We start from the raw sequence: 24,897 nt of genomic DNA on the forward strand, positions 1-24,897 counted from the left end.
CCAATCACCTTATAGAAAATAATCACACATTTGATAAAAACAAAGGACTAAATATATTACAAACATACAACGGAGGAGTTAAATTAGTTTGATTAGATAAAATAGTAATTAAAAAAGCAATTGATAATAATTCAGAACTAATAAATACACAAATAAAATATTTTTCCGTCGGTTAATAAATATGTTTCCAATCACTCAACATCCCTGATCCCTTTTGGCTGTAACTACTAATCAACACAAAAAATAAAACCACTTAAGATCTACCGAAGCTCTTTTTGAATTTTGTTAAGTAGACAGTGTTTTAGTATTAATCAGTCTTGATAAAGAAGCTGTTAGCTTTAAAACCAGAAGACATTATATTTAAGTGATTTTAAAATAAAGTTATATTTTAATTATAACATGGAAAATCACAAAGTTATTGTTTCAAATAAAAAATTTAAAAAAAATCATGTTTGAATTTTTTGTTTTTTTTTTTTTTTTTGTAATCGGTCTACCTTCATAGTGAGTGGTAGTGTGTTCGTTTACTTTGACAGAGGTTCCAGATTCGGTTCCCAATGGGGTAAGAACAATTTTTTACCCCATTGCAATGGGGTTAAAATATTTTTTTACACCAATGCATTGGTGTAAAAAAATATTTTTAATGTCTCTACATTCGATCCCATATGTCATCATGAGTCGCGTATAAGATTTATATATTTTAATTTTGCTGCCGATTGTCATCAAGGTTTTCCATAAAGAATTTTTCAGACATCTTGAGATGATTGCAGATTTGTTTACTTGCACCATTACTTCACATGGCAGACACGTTTGACCACGCTGGTATGTATGTAGATAAGTATTATCATATATCGAAATCATTATTTTTTGACATCTCATCAAAGATGAAGAAGAATATGGAAGTCTGGGCATTTACGGGGCTTACGACCGTCATAGGCTGGTTTAAGTGATCACTTTACACACGTGTAACATTCACCAATTCTACCCATTATTGACAACCACACTACTCAAATTCTTCAAATTTACATCTCACCAATAGATGTCTCTAGTGAAGTTCTAGTGATTCATGAACAAGGTTTCTAAATTGATTCATATATATAGAACTTCCAAGAATTTGAGTAGTGTGGTTGTCAATAATGGGTAGAATTGGTGAATGTTACACGTGTGTAAAGTGATCACTTAAACTAGCCTATGACGGTCGTAAGCCCCGTAAATGCCCAGACTTCCATATTCTTCTTCATCTTTGATGAGATGTCAAAAAATAATATGAAAATAACTCCTGTAATTGGAGATAATCCAGATTTTGTGAACAAGTATTTGGACACACTCAAAATGCTGTATCGAAATCATTATAGTACGAAAACAATGATAAAATCGACATTCCAATCCAATTCAAGCATAAAGATTTGGGGTAAATTTATTACACTTTTATTTTGATTTTCACGGGTATTTATAAAACATATTTTCATTATTATTACATATTTTCCGATTTAATCATCGATGTGAAGGGACTGACTTGAGACAGCTGTGCATTTTCAAGTCTTGGTGAATGAGATGTTTTTTGGAAATATCTATAATACATTATGGGTAGGACAGACATTTCAGAAAAAGAAAAGCCGTATCACCAGACGCCATATAAATTCACATTTGGCACGACCAAGACTTGATTTTGATCCAACGGCAAGAACAGGGCTCCCCAAACATTTTAGAATCCACTTTTAAAATCACACATCTACATATATACTTTATTTTTCATAAACACAATTAATGAATAAGGTATGGACACATATCTCTTTTTGGTTGTTGCTATTACTCCTATACATATTATGACTTAAAAATGGTATATTGTTAGTTATACGAATAGAAAGTCGAAGTAATCAAATATCATAATACAAGTAATAAATTTAAAAAAAATGAAATGACAAATATCATAATGTGATGGAAAATTACAATTTAACTCACGATCATATTATTTATTGTAAGAATTAAGTTTGTGAATAAATAAATTTGTAAATAAGGTCACATTATGAGTTTCTTTATGTAAACACGACTAGTTTTGAGAACTACAGATGTTCTCATCAACAGTAATAATAATAATCTCATCAAAATAAAAACTGATAAACAACAAATAGATAAAATAGGTACTGATAGAGGTGGATCGGATAATAACTGGTGGAAGTAAAATAGAAAGTAAGGACGCTTGTCCACTACCCGAAATTTTACCGTCCGGCAATCCGGTTTTGAAAAATGAAAGCGATTTTGACAGTTTAGCGTGATCGAATTTAACGTGTCACGCACCGATCAAGAGCTCCGATCCGAAGAAAGATGGACAAAAGCACAAGCCAATCATCGTTTTAAAACTATAACTGACGTGCCGGACGGTAAAATTCCGCGTAGTGGACAAACGCCCTAAGTGTTTGTTTTAAGGGAACAATGAAAGCACTGGTGAATCTAGTCATGTTCACATTAATAAACTCAACAAGTGATCGAATACAGTTGTTTTATTTATAAATTGATGAATTGATTCGGCAGTCATTTTGTGGTAATATCTATCCTATTTTAATGTAAGTTTAACTTGTTTTACGGTATTTTAAAATAATGCGGAATGCACCGAAACACCTGTCACAATAGATGTTTAGAAAAAGAAGTATTTCACAAGTAAAAAAATGTTTTTTTTTGTTTAATTTAGGGATAACATTTCAAATTTCTCTCAAAACTTTTGGAAATTCTGCTTTATGGGCAAGCTTTAAGAAGTCCGCACTTTATGTAGAGTTGATAATCTATTAATCCATATTTTTCCCAGGCAATAAATTCTGCTTTTTACATTACGATACCACATCATGAAAAATAATTTTTGTTGTTGACCATTGTTATATTATCCACAACAGCTATGGGAGAGTTAAGTTACTGCTAACAATAACTTGTATGAGAGTAGGTACTTAAAACGTTTCATCTGATGAAGCTGAAATATTACTTCTGAATGTATTGTTTGTTATATTCGCTGGACCATCTCGTGGCAGATGATTTTGTAGGTTAACTTTCATTTTCTTATAAAATGTGTAAATAAAAAGCTTATTTATTTGTTAATTCAAATACCACTCACGTTTCATGAAATATTATTATATTTTTTTGGAACATATGGCAACACAAAAAGTTATCTCAAAATTTTAACAACTATTTAGTTTTTCCATATTATTAATTATTATTTTATTTTATTTGACCAGTGACCGGGTTTCGTCGTTATCGACAATCAATTTGCAAGGTTTGCCAGTAAATTATGGATCATATTCACGAACGTAAAAAAGGAACCATAATATTTATAAAAAAAACGTGGATAAGAAATAAATATATTTAATTTAAATTTGAAAAACATAATTTCAATAATTGATTCGGCAGTCATTTAAAATGTATTCATTTTTAATTTAAGTTTTGGTTACTAAATACCACAATTGCGGTGTTTGAAAATGATGCGGAATGCATCGAAACACGTGTTAAAATAGATTTTAATAAAACGTGGTATTTTGCACTCTCCGTATCATTCATTGTTCACTTTGTGTAATACCATTTTTATTAAGTGAAGAATGAATAATAAGGCGAGTGTTTAATTACCATAACACAAAGTTATCAACGCTTTTGATATACAAAATAGTGGTATTTACTTAGTAAAATATAAATTAAAAACTCTAAAAAATAATTGACACTCCTTTATTTGAGATGTTTTAAACATTATCTTATAATGTATTACATCAATTATATGATTTCGATGGGTATTATTTATCATTCTTATACAAAAACTTTTATATTAGGTATTTTATTATTGAAAAACACTTTCTATAAAAGCACGCGATCAAATATAAACATACTCGCATAAAGTAGATAAAGTATTCTTCCGTTATTATCTTAAAATTCTTAATAATAACATAAACGTAATAGATTACGAAGCTATATTTCCATTTTCAGGAAATCGAATAAAGCTTATCAGATATGGGCGTATATTTATATTACGTGAAAAGCACAGTTGTTTATTCTTTCAGTTTTCAGGCAACAAGAAATATGTATTTCAGTAAGTAGACACACATAATAAAAGGTAGCAATGTTTGTCGCCTATCCACATTTTGGGGTAATATTATTTTTATTGAAATTTATATTTTTTCGCAGCTTTTCACGCGATATATTTTACGTCAAATGTAGTAAAGAAATTTTCATTTATTTTTCTTTTTCCACAAAATGTTTATTGCTTACACATTTTATATTCGTTTTTCATGAAATACTGCCGTAGCTGGCACCGATTTTCAGGCCACGGACCTGAAATTTAATTTTTCGCGCGGAAATTGAATGGAAAACGATAATCCGCAAACAAATTCGAAACCACTATTAGTTGAAAATCGGTGGATAATAATATATATTGTTTATCAAACTAAGCAACTTTGTTTTAACCACTTTTTTATTATAAGTACACATTAACCTACCGGTTTCGACAATAACCTTGTCATCATCAGGATTTATCAAATTGTAAATGTTTTTAATGTTTTAGAATTTAATAAACCCTGATGATGACAAGGTTCTTGTCGAAACCGGTAGGTTAAAGTGTACTAATAATAAAAAAGTGGTTAAAATAAAGTTGTTTAATTTTATAAAGTTTATAAAATGTTCCAAAGTATCTGCGAAAAACATTCAAGAAATATATATTGTTATCAAAATATCACAGTGGTGTTGATTAACCCCTGGCTTTTTGTAAAATTCACAATATTTTGTACATATATGAACTTAAACCAGCCTTTGACAGGTCGTAAACTCTGTAAATTACCAGACTTTCACATTCTTCTTCATCTATGTTGATATACTAAAAAGTTTTGCTAAATCTTTAAGTATCAAGTAAGAAGGGACAGTTTTTACTTAAACCATATAACAAAAAACAAAATAAATTCAAAAGAAAATAAATTAGAAGTGCATTCAACGGTGAATATTTATCAATAAAATGAGCTTAATTTACCTTTTTTTTGGAAGAAAAATATCGAAAAATGGATATGCAAACTGTTATTTTTATACTTTTATTTCATATTGTATAATTCTTTTATAATTTCTTTAGGCAGATGTTTTTATTTATTCATTTACATATGGATTGTCAATTTGTGCTTTCTGAAAAGCTACATTTTTATTAACATTTGACGTCCGTTAATATCAACACATCTTTTTCTTGAACGAACAGATATGTTATAAATTATATATTTATCATACGTAATACGCGAACCAATTAATATGTCATTAAAATCCACCGTGGCGATGGATAAAAATCAAATATATTTCGAAATTTTAGGGGAGGACATGAGAAGGATAACGATGGTTGCTAAAGAAGGTGACGCTGATTGATTGATTTCCGTTTTCCTATAGTTAATGGGTCTTGAAATGTCTCCCTGCTTCTAACCTTAATCCCTACGTCAAATATGCATCGTTTTTTAAACATAATTACATCAATAATGATCAATCTCTTGTATTTCAGAAAATCCAGATATTTATTTTTATTTATTTTATTTATATTTATTTTTTCAAGCATTTGGACACACTTTAAATGTTCATTTGACCAAATAAGGTGTGTGAGATACGAGGCAGGTTTTGTTTGATGTGTTGTGGGAAATATTAAAAAATATATTTATCAGCCACAATGTTCACTCCTGAGCATCTAAGAAACAAAGGGATTTTTCATATGTGTGTTTATTTTCCATTCTGATTTTATATATTTAACATACTGGAAATGTGATATAAATTTAAATTTTCCATGTCGAAATAACATCCACAACTCAGGCTTTAATCGAATACTGTTTTCTTTAAATAAAAATGCAAATCATTTTTTGTAGAACCGGTGAAGCGTGGATTTTTAATCTCCACACATACCAACCCACCCTTTCATCTCCTATCCAATTATTCCCTTCGACATCCTTCGTAGAGGATCCAAAATATTATTTTTACGGTAAATATTCAAGCCTGTACGACAGATATGAGAAGCATTTTGTTTAATATTTCATTATTACATTCCAGTGCTAAAGATACGTATATTAAAATGTTAATCTTTAATTTAGTTTGTATGTACATATATCGCTCACTCCTTTCAAGAACGTCATAAATCAAAAATCGACAATTTTCAGTTGTGCATGTTTTCGGAATGCTGAGAAAATGTACTATATCCCAGCAAAAGAGTCATTTTTTTAATTTAATATTTACCCGCTACTGGGCAGAAGGTGTTGTTTTTGCATTTTGAAGAAATGGTATTGTTTAATTATTTTTTTGAATATTCTTAATATTTTTCAATTGGAGAAAAAACCTTCAGGTTTTAACTAAAAAAAATATGTTGCACGGTAAAAAGTTCAATAAGTGGCTTGATATTTATTTTTAACACATTGTATTTAAGTTTAAACTTTAAAAAATCTCTCCTGAATAATCAAATTTTTTGATTTATGACGTGCTTGATAGGAGTGAGCGATATGAGAATGTTAAAATTGTTTATATTACCAAAAAAAAAAACAAAGTATAACGACAAATCCTTTTATCACATTTTTTTAAGATAAGTATTTGTGTTTTTATTATTTACAAAAACTCTTCAATTTTATACTATTTGTGCGAGCCTTAAGAACGCTTGTGCGCTACACGGAATTTTACTGTCCGGCAGTCCGGTTAGCATAAAAAAACGTATGATTGGCTTGTGCACTTGTCCGTCTTTCTCCGGATCGGTGCCTGATCACGGTGCACGTGAACTTGATCACACTAAACTGTCGTAGTCGCTTTTATTTGAAAAACGATTGCCGGACAGAAAATTTCCGTGTAGTGCACAAGAGCCCTTACAGTTCATTATTAAAAATAGGTTCCAAATTGTGGTGTGAGTGGGTTCGAACCCAGAAACTCTGACTCAAGAGTTCACGACACTAACTAAGGGACCACAACCCGATATTAATCTTCTTCTTCTCACCCTTATATGCACCCAGTGGTGCATAGGACACTGCATCGTATATAAACAGTGTTTTTTTTTATCTTGTAAAATGGTGATCTGCCCTGCATTTCAGGTACCAGGCGGGGGAAAAATCTAATAAAAATCTAATAAATTAGGGTGAAAAATCACTTCAATTCATTTTGACCCCCGGGTTATATCCAGGGATCTTCAGCACAGTAGCCTAATGCGCTGACCACTACACTATGGAGGCGACCAAATATATATATATATATATATATATATATATATATATATATATATATATATATATATATATATATATACATATATATATATATATATATACATGTATATATATATATATATATATATATAAATATATATATATATATATATATAATATATATATATATATATATATATATATATATATATATACATATAAACATTTTTGACATCTCAACATAGATGAAGAAGAATATAGAAGGCTGGATATTTACACGGTTTATTACTTGTCACAGGCTGGTTAAGAAATCACATTAAACACGTGTAACATTTACCATTTTGCTCATGATTGACAACCGCGCAAGTGTATTTTTGGAAACTCCTATATATGTATATAATGAAGGAGGAATAAACAGACAATTATTAAATAATTTTTATTCATTTATTTATTTTAACTTCACACACAGAAAAATATGTACATTTGCGGGCTTATAAAAAACCGGTAAAGGTGATGAAAAGAAAATGTTTCATAAAATAAACTCTAATTATTAAACTTTAATTCAAAAGTACTTAAAATTTAACTCATAAAAAAACTCTACCAAATCAAACTTAGTTTTTATCTTCATTCAAGTGGAATTATACGATATAATGTTTATTTTTACGGGTTTTTGGAGATGTTTTAATTATTATGGTGAGGCGAATTAAGAGGTTTTATTTTCATATATTTACATAACTAATTTATTTATCAAACAGAACTCCCGACTTAATTAAAGTATGGAAATATAAAACACTCTTCAGTTTAATTAAAAGTAAAATTATATTAAAAACCTCAAATATACCCGAAAACGGTTGCCGTAATATTCGACTGAAGGAAAAAGATACTGACTAAATTTGAAAAGTATCATGTGGCCTAGTTTGTCAACCCGTATTAAAAAAATATATTAAATAAAAAAATATAAAACCAGCTTCTTAATAAATCCTATCAGTTAGTAAATATATTCTCCATACGTCAAATTCCTTAAATTTTTTTTTTTAATTTTTGCGATCACTCACCTTTTGGTACACAATAAAATATATTTTGTCTATAAATATAAACCTGTAGTTAGTAATTAGTCCTGTAAAAAATATTACGTAACCAAAATACAAGAAGAAACAAATTGAGAGGATCTTCTTTTACTATTTGTATTACGGCTATTTAGGCATGGCCTGAGTCGAGCCGAAATATTTACTTGTTAATAGATTTTTTAATATTTTTTTATTATTTGTTTTTAAATTATTTGAAAACATACATAACAAACAATAGATACAATACCAATTTACAGTATAAAGGTTATACAATAAAATAATTACACCTGGACTTTAAGTGATGCGGAATGCATCAAAATACGTGTCACAATAGATTTTAAGAAATAGTGGTATTTGCTAAGTAAAACTTAACAATACAATTTTCCAAATTTTTCATTTATGAACTTAAGTGAAAAACCAACCGTAGCTCTTTTTTTCGAATTTAATGAACGTTGCCTATTTTCGTAGCTTTAAAACAAAGAAAAATCATATTTAAAAAGCAACTTGAAAGTGTATCTGCGAAATAGAGAGGGTGGGATATAAAGCATGGAGGGGGATTACGGCAGACAAAATAATTTCATTCATATATTCAAGAGCGAATCTTTTTAATAATGGACTTTCATATTTTGCAGCACTCAACGTCAGAAAGTAAACTCGCTTATTTAAGCTCCCTAAATTGTTTTCACATGCACACTGTGTAATGAAATTTTCACTGGTTTATGGTAATATTCAGAACTAGATTCGAGTTTTGACATAGTTTTGTATTTTTATCAAATTCCCAAAATGATCCAAAAACTATTTGCAAAAAACATGGTATTAGTTCTCCATTCTACATACTTATTGCGAAAAATCATTTAGAACAACACTTCTTGAAACCAACGCAAACTAATGTGCACACCATTTCTGTAAGAACCCATAATCTAATAATTTATTATTTTTATTATTATATATATTTATAAATCTATATATATATTTATAAATATATATATATATATATATATATATATATATATATATATATATATATATATATATATATATATATATATATATATATATATATATATATATATATATATATATATATATATATATATATATATATATATATATATATATATATATATATAATATATATATATACATATATATATATATATATATATATATATATATATATATATATATATATATATATATATATATATATATATATATATATATATATATATATATATATATATATATATATATGTAAATTTATAAAAATTACTATTTTTCCTTTCGTTTTTGATTCTTTTCCTTATTATTTTTATTTGTTAATTTTGTAATTTTAATTTTATTTTATAAAAAATATTGTAAAACATATATGTGGCTGACTAAGTATTGCACCCACCAATTAGTCAAGCTGGAATAAAAATTTATTATTATTTTTATTATCATATATAAAAGACAAGTCGTTAACCCTGTATCATATACCCACCTCATCCCATCATATATCTTTGTTGATATATAAAAACAAAGAGTAATAATAACCCTTTTTTCAAAATAAGTAAAAAAATATGATGTACTCAAAATAATTGTTCGAAGATGGTTAGAATCCGTTTTGACTGAAAAAAAAAAGAAATCCGTTTTTTTTTATTTTTTAAAAAGAGAAATATTTGTGTTTTTTTTATTTTTTAAAAAGAGAAATATTTGTGTTTTTATTATGTACACAAATATTTCAAATTCATACTATTTCTGTGAGCCTAAGCAGCTCATTATTAGAAATAGGTATCAAATTTTGGTAGAGTGGGTTCGAACCGAGAAACTCTGACTTAAGAGTTACTTTTAATTTCGGACAGTTTTTTGAGAGCCCTGATTTGGTTGTACATTAGTTGCCTTAAGATACAACAGATCTAATCCTTAATGTATGTCGACACTTACCTAATTGCGCGGTGCAGTGTAAAATCCAAACCATTTACCCATCATGCTTAAGGATTCAAGTACTTAGCAAGAACGTGTCAGGATAATAGAGAATTGACATTAAAACGAAGCCTCGAATCTGTAACCACAAAGTCTTTGAAAGCTTTCGCGGTACATCTTTTCTACTGAAGTATAATACTTTTCCCATCATTATACGCCATTAGGGAAATCATTGCAATTTAGTTGTGCGAGCACCATAAAAAGTCGTAAAATAAAATTTTCATCTCGTCTATCGCAAATGCTTTTAATTCAGTTTTAATGTTTTCATTTATAGGAATGTTGATTATTTTAAATACTGAACATGTGTATAATACCACTTATTGATATTATTTTTTGACATCTTATCGAAGATGAAGAAGAATATCGAGGTCCGGGCATTTGCGGGGCTGAAAACCGTCATAGGCTGGTTTAAGTGATTACTAGAATTTGAGTGGTGAGGTTGTCAATAATGGGTAGAATTGGTGAATGTTACACGTGTGTAAAGTGATCACTTAAACCGGCCTATGACGGTCGTCAGCCCCGTAAATGCTCAGACTTCCATATTCTTCTTCATCTTTGATGAGATGTCAAAAATAATATGAAAATAACTCCTGTGATTGGAGAAAATCCAGATTTTGTGAACAAGTATTTGGACACACTCAAAATGTTTTAAATAAATTGTCTGGTCAAATTATAAGCTTAAGTAATAAAAATGAAAATGGTATTTTCTGGCGTTTCTCATGTGTGTGATTGAAATCCTGGATTTGGACCTCACATACTAATATAAGAGTTTCTGCTTAGTAAAGAGCTTCTTTACATCTTACCAATAGATATCTCTGGTGAATATTACACGTGTGTTACACGAGTGATCACTTAAACCAGCCTATGACGGTCGTCAGCCCCGTAAATGCCCAGACTTCCATATTCTTCTTCATCTTTGATGAGATGTCAAAAAATAATATGAAAATAACGCCAGTAATTGGAGATAATCTAGATTTTATGAACAAGTATTTGGACACACTCAAAATGTTGTAATATGACGTTGACTAACAGATCAATTTTATTTTTAACTACTTTTTAAGTCTATTTTTAAAAATGTGGTTTGCACATTTTTTATTATTATTATTGTTTTCTTACAAATTAAAATATTTTATACAGCGCTTCATTTCACTGCAAATCCAGACAGTGAATACATAATAATGTTCCATTAAAAAATCGTTTTACTTTATCTAATATTTTTGGTATTAAACATCTTCACGGAGTATACACTGTGCAAGGAAATTGATAATACTCGTACAAGGTTTAATATTTTAGCCCAATAATTGCCTTTAGTCCTGTGGAGGAAGTTAAAAATACATATTCTGTGCAAAATTGAGTTCTGGAGTACTCAATAATGTACAAATTTGCTTTGTTATCATAGCAGAATCAACACAATTAAGAACACGAGGAACTCAAATATTTGATCTCATAATATCCGTTCGTTTAAATCTGTGGCTACGTACACATTATTAACCATTTTTGCTCCGTGATCTCCCAAATTATTATTATTATTATTTTATTAATATTATATTATGTATTTATTAATTATTAACTTTGTGGAATAACAGGATGATTTAGATATAAATATAAAATAACTGTATTATACCACGTTTGAGATAATACCAAAATGCAAACACGACTAGTTAAAAAATAATAAATCCCTTACCGCACCCCAATGGTGCATAGGGCACTGCTTCATATAAACGCAGTGTAATCTCGATCGCTTACACATGAAGGAAAGGTGATCAGCCCTCCACTTCAGGTACCAGTCCAGTGTAATATTGAATAAATATTACAGTGAAAAAATCACTAATATTTATTAAACCCCCCTGGGAATCGAACCCGGGACCTCCAGAACGGTAGCCGAGCATGCTGACCATTACACTACGGAGGCGGAGGCGGACGGAGTTTAGAGATATAAATTTTTGTATTATGTATTTGAAAAATAAACTGTTTGCTCTTCAAATATTAATGAGAATATTTGCAGTTCTCGAAACTAATCTTTTTCATTTACAACAAATCAAATAAAAAATGGTATTATGCTTTTTCATGTTTTCCTTTTACATTTAAAAAAATCATTACACATTTTAACATTACAAAAAAAATATTTACACATACAAATAAATAAAGAAGCTAAACTGGCAGTGCACAACGGAGTCCTGGTTCCAACTCTAATGTATGGAAGTGAAACATGGAGTTGGCAAAAGAAGGATGAAAGTAGACTGAATGCAGTCGAAATGCGATCTCTCAGAAGAATGTGCGACAAAACGATGTATGATACATGTGCGAATAGTGAAATAAGCATTATCGATAAAATTAAGAAAGGTGTGTTGAGATGGTTTGGACATGTAGAACGAATGAGTGAGGAAAAAACGGTAAAAAAAATTATGAAGCGAATGTTATTGGGAAAAGAAGCAGAGGAAGACCGAGAAAAACATTGGCACGATCAGGTATGCCAAATACTTCAAAGTGGTCAGGTTAGGAGTAGTAACAATCGGCGGGTATGTATGAGGAGATGCATGAACGTGGAAGAGGCGAAGAATGTTTGCAAGGACAGAGTGGTGTGGCGCTCTATTCTTCTGCCTACCCCTGCGGGGAAACGGCGTGATGGTTAGTTAGTTAGTTAGTGAATAAATAAAAACTGTTTTTTTTTACCGCAAAGTAAATGCCAAAACAATAAATAAAATAAATATTGTAAATTGCCAATGACTTAGCACCTCACCAAACTTAAGACGAAAAGATTTAAAGTTTCGAAAATAAGTGTCTGTATTCTGTCTACTTTCATCTTTTTTTTACCAACTTCATGCATCACTTCCAAACATTTGACTTGGCCCTTGACTTAGACTTCAGATGGTAGTATGTATTTTTCATTATGTATCTTCTTCCTTTGTCCGCCTCTGTAGTGTAATGGTCAGCACGCTCGGCTACCGTTCTGGAGGTCCCGGGTTCGATTCCCAGTGGGGTCAAATAAATATAAGTGATTTTTTCACTGTAATATTTATTCAATATTACCCTGGACTGGTACCTGAAGCGGAGGGCTGATCACCTTTCATTCGTGTGTAAACGATCAAGATAACACTGTGTTCATATGAAGCAGTGCCCTATGCACCATTGGGGTGCGGATAAGGGTTTTATTATTATTATATTATCTTCTTCCTGGCTCCATCACAACATATCGTCTTTGTAGACTATCGCCCTCAGGTTAAAGGTCCTTCTATCATATACAAAGTCACCTAGTACATGCCTTCGAATCATGTTACTTTTCTGGGCATCCATGAATTTTTTATCTTCTTCTAGATGTCTTTCGAGAAAGATCCATGGAAATCACTGGTTTCCAATATGTTCAATTATGTATCTTAATAAATAAAAAATACTATTACAGACATATTGTGAATAGAGTATAGTATTATTTTGTTTTTTATACATATTTTATACCTTCAGAGTCTAGGGACATCAATGTCGAACTAACTGTTTTAATATAAACCTACGAGGACTACCGTGTCTAAGATGTGTTAAGCTTCCGTATTGTTTTAAATGAAAATATATTGCACGGCGAACGCCATAAATTTCCCTAACTTGTTAAAAAAAAAGCGTGCGAATATTTCTTCGAAAACTCAAAACGTTGTTTGGTCGACAAACCTCTGGGGACTATTTCTTTTCCGTTTTAGACGTGAACCGAACCGTAACGGACAAGGAATGGAATATTCAGCGTAAACAAACCTAGCATCTTTCGGCTTGTTTATTTATAGCTCAGTTTGAGAACACCGCTATGGTCTTTTGAGTTTTCCAGTATGTGGGAGGAAAATATCAATGGCCCTTCATGTGTCTGTATATTAAATAAATAATACTGGAAAAGACTCGTACATATAGTTCACGAAACGTAGTTTCGAGCATTTTTAATTTCTAGCTAGCGGAGTTAAGAGGGAAAAAAAATGGAGAAAAGGCCAAATAAAATAAATGGGGTAGCCGTTAAGATATATATATATATATATATATATATATATATATATATATATATATATATATATATATATATATATATATATATATATATATATATATATATATATATATATATATATATATATATATATATATATATATATATATATATATATATATATATATATATATATATATATATATATATATATATATATATATATATATATATATATATATATATATATATATATATATATATATATATATATATATATATATATATATATATATATATATATATATATATATATATATATATATATATATATATATATATATATATATATATATATATATATATATATATATATATATATATATATATATATATATATATATATATATATGTATGTATATATATATATATATATATATATATATATATATATATATATATATGTGTATGTGCGTGTACCTATATGTAAGTATATGCCGACTGTTTGCTTTAAATTTAAAACACCTTACATGTTTTATGTGTACATTCATGTAAATTAGAAAAGTGGTTAGATGGGATGTCTATAATGAACATGGTTGGTAGTAGAACCAGAAGATGACCGAGAAAAACATGGCATGATCAAATATTTCAAATACTTGAATTTAGTCAGGTCATATGTTTGAGGAGATGCATGAATGTAAAAGAGCGCGTTAATTAATTAGCGCGGCGTTCTCTCTACCTACCTATGTAAGCGGCGTCATTGTTTTATTAGTCAGTTGATAAAAAATTTGGAATATAAGTGAATCATAATAAATCATGATGAAATAGTAATAATAATAATTATTATTAAGGAATATAAGTGAATCATATGGGTTATGTTTTTACATTTTTTTAATAGATGAAAAAAGCATTGTTTTTTGACATCTCATCAAAGATGAAGAAGAATATGGAAGTCTGGGCATTTGTGGGGCTGACAACCATCATAGGCTGGATTAAGTGATCACTTTTCACACGTGTATCACTTTCAAAGTGATCAAAAATCTTAATGAGTGATTATAGGGTAGACTGGGTACGGTTGAAACAATTTTGCTTATATTGTCCATAGAATTGTTCTTAACAAGTCAAGCGATGATGAAGATGCATTAAATACAAGAGTGTGTTTCTGTCTACTAATGGGAATTATTATTTCAGTACCCGGTGTGTTATTTTTAGTGGCAGATCAAATTTAAAAAATATATCCGATTTGTTTCAACCGTCCCCATACCAGGGGCAGTTGAAACAGTGATTGGGGTCAGTTGAAACACACGCAAATAAATCAATATTTAATATTGTAAGACGTTTTATTCATTATTTATGTTTGTTTTATAAATAATTATGGCACCGCATGACAATATTAATCAGTCTACAGATATGTAATGAACAAAAACAACTAAAAACAATGGCATTTAAAAAAAAAACAAATCTAACGAAAATAATCTGTGAATAAACTAAAAGGAAACACTTCTTTCATTTTGATTAGTCATAAATCAAGCAAAAATCTAGCTTTGGGATCATTCCGAGTCGCAATTGTGGCAAACATAGCTAAGACCACCTTTTGTGCAGTCTTCTTGAGTCCACAGTTTACAAGTGGTGCACTGTATCCACTTTTCACCGGATTTGCTCTCTGAATACAGTAACAGACAAACAAGACAATAGCACTCGTCCTCTTCTGATGATGATTCCTGTTGCGTATTATGATTATTTTTCCTTTAACGATCCTTCTACTTTTTCCTCCATCCAATCTTTTCTTGACTTACTTAGTTTTCATCCGTTTCAACCTTATTTCATGTTCCTTTCTTACCTCTTCTTTCTCTGTTTTTTTTTTTAGTAGCAAGTATTTTGCAAGCTCCTGCTCCTGCTCTTTATTAAAAACTTCGTTATGGGGTTCATATCCCATTTTCTTCTTCACCAGATGCATCTCGCTTTCGTATATATATAATGAGCGAACAGTGGTTTAATCCATGCTTCTCCGCCGCTTTTCGCAGTGAATCTCCTGCTTTAACCTCCTCATAAGCGTATGTATACCTCGACAAGTCGACCTCCCCTCTCGAAGCCTTTCTTGCGCGTACTCTCGGCATCAAGAAAACAGGAAAACTGAAAAAATATGTTGTTTCAACCGTACCCACAAAAAATGTTTCAACCGTCCCCAACCCCTCCTTTAGGTGGAAAACAGAAAATAGTAATGTTAACAATAATGGCACATTAAAACTAATCACTATATCGTGTTCTACAAGCTTCATTTCAAACACGAAATCATACTCAATAATATCGTTTCAATAGAAACCGTAATAAAAGGAAAATTCTCGGAACAAAAATACTTACTTTTGGTTATCAAAATACAATAAGACCTCCTACAAGCAACTGCACCGTGCGGCGAGCGATGCAACACTGATATTAGTGTTTGAACTTGTTGTCCGCTTTGTTCGTCTCTTGGACCCTTCACCCTACCGCATACGGTTTGCAAGATATTTGCTCTGTTTCAACCGTCCTTTGTTTCAACCGTACCCAGTCTACCCTACTTTACACTGAGCAACTGTCATTTTGTTTAAATAAAATGTATCTAGGTGTCATTCCACAAAGTTAATTCCGAAATTAAATTAAATAAAAAAATAAAGCACTACATAAGATATATGTACAAATTTTATCTAAACTCAATTTCATGAATTGTCATTGTTTTACCCCAAAACTTTTTATAATGAAATAATAATAAAAACATGATATTTAAATAAAATTCTCTCGCATTTTTTTGGAGAATCAAGGAGTAAAGATTAGTCTTAGTTCATATTAGGGCGGCTAAGTAAATTGTAGAAGCGATATTAAACCGGGATAAAGTACGGGTATAAATAGGATTTTAGAGACGTCGGTTTCTGCGATTCCAGTCACGGCGCTTTCGTTATCTTGGGGGTGAATTCGAAAGAAAACTCGCCGATCTTTTATTTAGTTTTTCTCGTGAATTTCGAGAGGAAGGGTAATTGGGTAGAATATTTACGAAGTTTAAACATTCGGGGATGGCATTAGGATGGCTCGCTCGGCCCCAGTAATGTGGGACAGTCCACCGCGACTGTATTTCGTTTCGTAAAATTTAAATTCGCATGATATACGCGTGCGAAACTAAGCGTGTAACTAGAATTTCCCAAACGTTCGGCGAATTTATCGACGGAAAGAAACGAGGTTTGGAAATAAATAAATTAACCTTTTCTGACCATTATCCGTAACTAATGGTGCATAAGGCACTGCATCATGTTGAAGCAATATTAAGGCCCAACAGTTCACAAAATAAAATAGCCCACAATATAATATTCATTAAAGTCAGGTAGTTGAATTTTTTCCATAATTTTAAAATCATTTTTGTATTGAAGACATAAGTTTTTCTTCGCAATAAATATATTTTTGAAAAGAAAAGAGTTATTGAAAGGTAAGGAGTTCGAAAAATGAAGTATTTTTTTAAATTATTTTAATATTCAAAATAAACGACGGTGAATTAACACTTATATTTATTTTAACCTCCCTGGGAAGCGAACCCGGGACCTCCGGCATTGTAACCAAAAGCACTAACCACATCACTTAGGAGGAAGAAAATAAATATAAACCAGAAATTAACAATATGATAATGATTAAACCTCCCCGTATTGTTCATGTTTCCACTGGTAAAAAAATAATAAGAACCTTCTATCCCCCTTCATCCTTCCTAAATATCCAGATTTCCATATTCTTCTTCAACTTTGTATGTTGAGATATCAATAAAAATAACTCCTAAGTGGACAAACTCAGATTTGTGAAAAAAAATTGGAATCACTATTTTACACACAATAATTTGGTAGAATTTTGTTTTATTGAATTTTACCGTCATTCATTTTTTTCTTCATATTTTCTATATGATGAACTTTTATTGTAATGTATTGGCACTGTTACAAAAATTATTGGAATACATTCAAACTACCACTTTTTTATATAGGATGTTTAGAAAAATTACAACTTTCTCCGTTTATTTAACTTATGGTCGATGCGTTTGTGCTTAACTTGTGTTAGTCGACGGATGTGGACATCGTGGATGCAAATGTGGAAGGGACTACACACATTTCTGCATTGTGTGGTGAATAATGTTGGATAATAATGCGACCAACTGCATTCTGTGGTTCAACATGGACTGAACTTTAATTGCTCACTGTAAATTTTCCATCATGGTAGTTTTATGTTCTTACATACCAGTATAAATCATCCAAATTTCATAAGAACTCAATTATATGTGATACATGTTTTAAACAGACAATTAATTACATAACATTGCAAAAATTGCTACAATTTAGACCAAATGATTAAAATATACTGAAAGTTTCTATTTTGCCCAAAAATTTCAAAGAAGTTTGAAATATTAGATTGCGTTCAACGTAATCTTAACCTTTATTAAAATTTAAATCGTTCAATGGAAATTTGAATTTTTTATCTTTTACATGTCTCATTTCTTTTTAACTCTTTAAATAAAATAATTAAAATTGCCTAAAAAATACCGTGTTTTGTTAGACATAAATCTGTAAAGAAATTATAAGTTTTCATTTTTTATTTTAAGCCTTTTACTAGTGACTTTGATTATTTCTCATGGAAAAAATAATATTATTTAAGATAAATTTCCTAAAGCGTTTATTCGTCTTTTTCTGCATTTTATTGTCAAAGTAATATATCGATAGTTACAAATGTAAGCATGGTTATCAATACTGCGTTTCATGTATCAGTCCAGGAATATATTAAATAAATATTGTGAAGAATCATATATATATATATTTATGTTAATCCTACCTGGGAATCGAACTTCGGGTCTCTAGCACGGTAGTTGAACGCACTAACCATTTTTACACCGCAAAGGCGGGTAACAATATTTTTTGGTAAAATAAGTAATGTTAATGCTTGATGTAAATAATACCCAAACGTGGAAAATAATGAGTTTTGGTGTACCTCCTTAATGTTTTCTAAAATCAATAAATTAACTAACATTTTCTCTTATAAAATTTGAATAATTCACAATTTACAAAACAAAATCATTACATTTTGACAATATTTTCCTTGTTTTATTTTTTCAATCCACATAAATAATGCTCTTACTAAATATTAGCTGCAGTTGGAGCGTTTGACAATTATAAAAAAAAAAGTTTGTCGGTATCATTATTATTTATGAACGGGGACATTATCAATTCATGTCATAACAAACCATTTTGTGCTTAAAAGCGCATGCGCCAAATAACAGCTGAGAGCCTCTCACTTCCAGTACAGTTGGACCCACACGAGGTATCTTATTTGCCAAGAATATTCGATAGCGTTTTTTGTCATAAAAATAAATTGATTATTCAATGATTATTTAGTGAAAAATAGAGATTTTTGAGGACTTAATGAGTGATTAAATGGATAAACGTTCTCGCCGGCAGTATTGCCATTTTTCAGGCATGCGCAAAACTGGCCGACGAAAATGTGTTTCACCGCCTGAAATTATGTGCCATTCGGGAAAGTGCCGCTAGCGAGGTCGGTCGTTTATCCAGCAGACAGGTCATAAAACACAAAACGACGTATTTTTGTTTTCAAAAAACGTGCTTCCGCCGTAAAAGACAAAGCCGAGATACATTGGATGCTACGTTTGTGCCGGTTTAACTATTTCGTCGTCGCGTCGCGACGCCCGTGAATTTCTAAGTGGTGCTAATTCGATGTTTTGATGTTTTATCAATCTGTTTATATGGATCAAGCGGCGTTTCACGCGAACGTATGTTTTGTTAGAAAATCATAAAATATTTGTTAAGTGACGTATTTGTTTGACGAAACTTCTACCAATTCCATTACAGTTGATGCTTGCAATAAAATATATTATATATGATAAAATTGACACAGTGTAATGAAATACACAATCGAAATTAAAAACATTTTTTAAATGAATGCAAATTATTTGACGTGTTTATTTGAAGAGTAATATATTAAAGAAAAATTATTATAAAATTTATAAGAAAATTTGTAAGTGACGTTTGAAAGACCCTATACCCGTTATTTATCGCCTGATTTCGTGATTTTAAATTTAGTTTTCGGGATAATTCGTGATAAATGTAATGATATGATTAATAGTGACATAACAGGCTCGGATGGGAGTGGAGTAGAGAAATAGTATGGCCCTTTTCCTATTTGAATAAGGTAAGTGACATTTTTATACAAATCTTGACATTTATGGCATAAAAATGCAAATGTGATTCGAGAATACGTCCCTTGGCGTGACTCTTCGTAATCCGACCTCAAAATGTTTTCCGAAATGATACGGATATAGAATTTCAGTAGCTCAACGTTTTATTGTGGTTTGTGAGATTTTTCAACGGCTACGCAAATCTTATTTTTCATCGCAGAGAGATTCTATTTTATACGACCTTTTATACCTAAATTCTAATATATAAAACTTTATAATCAACGATTTTGAATAAAATTAGTTTATCAATCTCAAAAAAAAAAATTAATTGGCTATAACAGTAATAATTAAAAGTCAAATAAAAAATAACTAAAAAAATCTATTGAAATTCGAATCACAGTTCGTGAATTGAATTGCTTTATTATATTTTTTATTTACAAACATTTCTTTTTATTATTTACGTAAATTTATCGTAGTTGTTTTATTTGTACAAAAGTTAAAAAATAGATATGCGATTTGTTTTGAAACTTTATAAAACTATAGTTGGAATTCAGATGAAATATTTTAAGTTTGAGGCATGAATGTAATCCCTAATTAATCCCTGTTTTAACGATTTATCTAGAAGGCAGTGTTTTAAAAAGGTCTTCAAGTATGTATATGTATTTGTATAAGCAAGTATTAGCATATGTAAATGTTATAAATCTATACAAATAAAAATGCAAAAATTTATTTGTTCAAAACTTTGAATCTTCTTATGTAATCCAACGATTCCTCCAATTTTTTGCACAACGTGACAAAACATGTCTTATGTTAAAAATATTATTTTACTCAATGGCAGCACCATCTGTCGAACGTAACAGCAATACTGAAAATTGCTAATGGCGGACAGCGTACCTTTTGACAACTGCTGCCACATTGCATTTTCTATGTTTTCGATTACAGTGTTACATATATTATTTTGAAACGTTTCTTTTCCTATTTTTCTCTTTTTAATCAGACTGAGCCACAAAAACGCGTTGCTAACTAATATATAATATAAATAATATTATATTTTAATAGAGTATAAATACTATTATATTTGCTCAAAGATATAATAAAAAGGGGTTGAATTTTTATAAACAGTGTCCAATGCATCATTAGGTGTGGATAAGGAACAAAAAAAAATAATTTTGAAATAGAATTGACTGACTAGAAAAATCTCTGTGAATGTTATTAATTTGTTTTTACGTTAAAAATAATTATTTTTTTCATATTAGATTACTAAAATACATAGGTGTGTCTATTAATATCAGTAGCGAAAATGTTTGAGATTCACATTTAAAGGTCAAGTAATGTTCTGTGTAAACGTTGATTTAATTTTCCAACAATCTCTTCCGATAAATTAATTTTGGTTCTCTAAATAAATTATTCCCGGAAATCAGAAATTTAATTATGTTCATGCTTGAAAATCTCTTAGAAATAAACTGATTGTGTAGCTTAATATACGAAAAAATTTTAAACGAAGACGTTTTTTGAAATCGACAAGGAAATTAAATGAGAGTTCGTAGTACATATTATGTACCTTCATTAAATAATACGTATTTCAATGAATATTTTAATTAATCAGTTATATTCTATTTAAAGGGATGAATTATTGTATTATATAATATGGATGTCTTAACATGAGAAAAAGCATCTTTCGTTTTTAAAAGAAAGAAAATATAAGTCTGTGTATTTCAGGGCTTACGACTTGGCATTTAGCTAGCTTACGTGGTCAGCAGAGATACATACATGCGGAATAATCCGACTCCTGACCTGACCACTTTCAAGTGTTTGACATATTTGTTCATGCCTAGATTTCTTCGACCTTCCTCTGCTTTTATAACCAACCACAAACGCCTCATAAACTTGTTTAACTATCCTTTCTTCACTCATTCGATTCATATACCTAAAACATCTCAACATACCTTTCCTTATTTTATCAATTATCTCAGCTTTGCATTTTTCTTATATCATCATTCGAACATGTATCATACAACGTTTTGCCGCACAATTGTCTTTGAGAACGCATTATATATTCTCTAGCGCACTTGATGTATATTTCATGAAAATGGCACTACATAAATTATCCAAAATTACTATTATTAGTATACAATATCAAATATAAAAAAAAAACATGATAGTTTCCATAGGACTGCGCTTGCACTAAAATGGGGATATTTGAATCAAGAAAATGATACTAAAATCAGGTATAAAAAATAATACAAACGAAAGAAAATTTTCTAACTACAAAATAATACAGCGCAAAAGCCCTTAAAAGACTACAAGTTAATTCATAAATAAACCTTTCTCTGCAACTTCTATTTAAGTTAGAATAGATGACACAAGGCTTCCTGGTTTCTTATAGTTGAGGGTGGATGATCAGTTATTCAATGAACCGCCCCGGAAAAGTTTGCTTTATCAATACCATTAAATTTGACCCCAATATATCATGTAATAAAGAAAGGCCTATTCATTCTTCCATTCCTTTCTTTCTTATTTTTCTTAAGGTTTCCGTATACTCAAAAATAAGTATTTTTCGAGTGTGTGCTTGGCTGTTATATTATTTTTATTATCTAAAATTATTTCTATTGTGTCCGTTAAGAGAGCATGCAATATACTACTTTGGCGTACCTAACAATGGTTTATAATCGTTATTTTATATCCTCTCTTGCATTGTAACATTTAACAATTTCAGTAACTAGTTATAAGGTTAGATTCTCATCTAATTGAACATTGACTTAAAACGTGGATTTTATATAGTATATTTATTATAAAGCATTTGATATCGAAATTGCTTCGGCATTACCGAACTAAATTGGCTGAGAGCTGCCTATATTAAGGGTGAAAGAGAGTTGTTTTTGGGTTCGAACCCAGTTTACCATAATTTAATATTATTTTTAATAATGAACCGCTCAGACTAACAAAAAAACTGTGAAATTGAAATAATCTTTTATGAAATATAAACTCTTAGTTTTTGTATTTTATTTAAATTTAAGTTGGTAAATACTTCAATTTATAAAAATCTATTGTGACACTTCTTATGATACACTTTTAATACTTTTTCACAAATCTGGATTATCTCCAATCAAAGGAGATATTTTTCATATTATTTTTGACATGTCATCAAAGATGAAGAAGAATATGGAAGTCTGGGCATTTACGAATACTCAGACTTCCATATTCTTCTTCATCTTTGATGAGATGTAAAAAAAAGTGTTTTGATATATTTTGTTAAATCATTTTTAACACCGTAAATATTTCTCATTTTGTTGTTGTTTAAATTAAAAAAAAATACTTATATTACTTCCAAATGACATAATCATAATTAATAATTGATATGAGGTTGGATTTTAAAATGGTCAAAAAAATTGATATGTAATTTTAAATACTTGATCTCGCTTAATTTTCTTCGATCTTCCTTTGCTCCTATTTCCAACTACATTCACCTCATCAATTGGTTTTACCATTCATTTCTCACTCATTCGTTCCACGTGTCCAAACCGTTTTAAGACACCTTTATTGATTTTATCGATTTTGCTTACGTCAGCCTTGAATTATTTCCTTTTACAATATTCTATCACACATAATTTTGCAACACGTTCGTCTGAGAGATTGCATTTCGACTGATTTCAGTTATTTTCATCCTTTTTTGTTCCATGCTTCAAAACTTGGCCGGGTCAGTTCAGGAGTCAGAAGAAGAGGCGAATAATTTTTGATAGAGTGCTGTGACGTTTTACTATCTCAGCCTACCCTTACGGGGATGTTTGGATTATATTGGTTCTACTGTACATATGAGCCTTCGCATCCTAATGTTTGGCAATTCGTTTCAGTGCCTTAACGACAGTATACACAAACACGCATTTATTAACAAAAGCGGAAGAGAAAAAGTTGAATATTTCACGTCCTGTTTTTGTTAATGCGGCAGGATTCCGGGTAGGTCCTTGTAATTCATATCTCGTTGATTGAGCGAAGGCGAGGGATAAATTATGCTAGACCCGCTAATACAATGTTGGGTCATTATCCTCGGAGCCCCCGAGGGTCATTAGTTCTACTCCATGTCGAGGGACTGACCCTGTTTGACGAAATTACCCCCGACTTACGTAACGCCGAAACACACCCCTTGCTTAAGGTACAGACACAACAGGACCTAGCCGCCCGCACGTAAAGCTCTAAAGCCCTGTTGACTTAAGTAACAGTTTTTGAAAATCAATGTATTTTATTTTGTATATTGAAAGCATTGATAACTTTATGGTATGGTAATAAAGCACTCTCTTTATCATCTATTGTTCACATTTTATTATATTTTTATAATACAAAATGAATTCTTTACTAAACACACTCACACACACACACACATATTTATATATATATATTATATATATATATATATATATATATATATATATATATATATATATATATATATATATATATATATATATATATATATATATATATATATATATATATATATATATATATATATATATATATATATATATATATATATATATATATAAATATATATATATA

The 24,897-nt window shown here is 29.9% G+C and overlaps 1 protein-coding gene across 1 annotated transcript in view; it reads left to right on the forward strand.

Annotated features, from left to right (window-relative positions):
- The first annotated feature begins 19,679 nt into the window (after positions 1 to 19,679).
- Positions 19,680 to 24,897, forward strand: part of LOC148303808 (chondroitin sulfate N-acetylgalactosaminyltransferase 1-like) — a 153,777-nt gene continuing 148,559 nt past the window's right edge. The window contains exon 1 of the mRNA XM_088269343.1: positions 19,680 to 20,357. The gene's annotated coding sequence lies outside the window, so the exon portion shown is untranslated. The remainder of the gene's footprint in view (positions 20,358 to 24,897) is intronic.

Source organism: Brachycentrus maculatus, unplaced genomic scaffold (assembly GCF_059751285.1).
Source record: "Brachycentrus maculatus isolate JH-2025_06_01 unplaced genomic scaffold, ASM5975128v1 h1tg000345l, whole genome shotgun sequence".
Classification (NCBI taxonomy): Eukaryota; Metazoa; Arthropoda; class Insecta; order Trichoptera; family Brachycentridae; genus Brachycentrus; species Brachycentrus maculatus.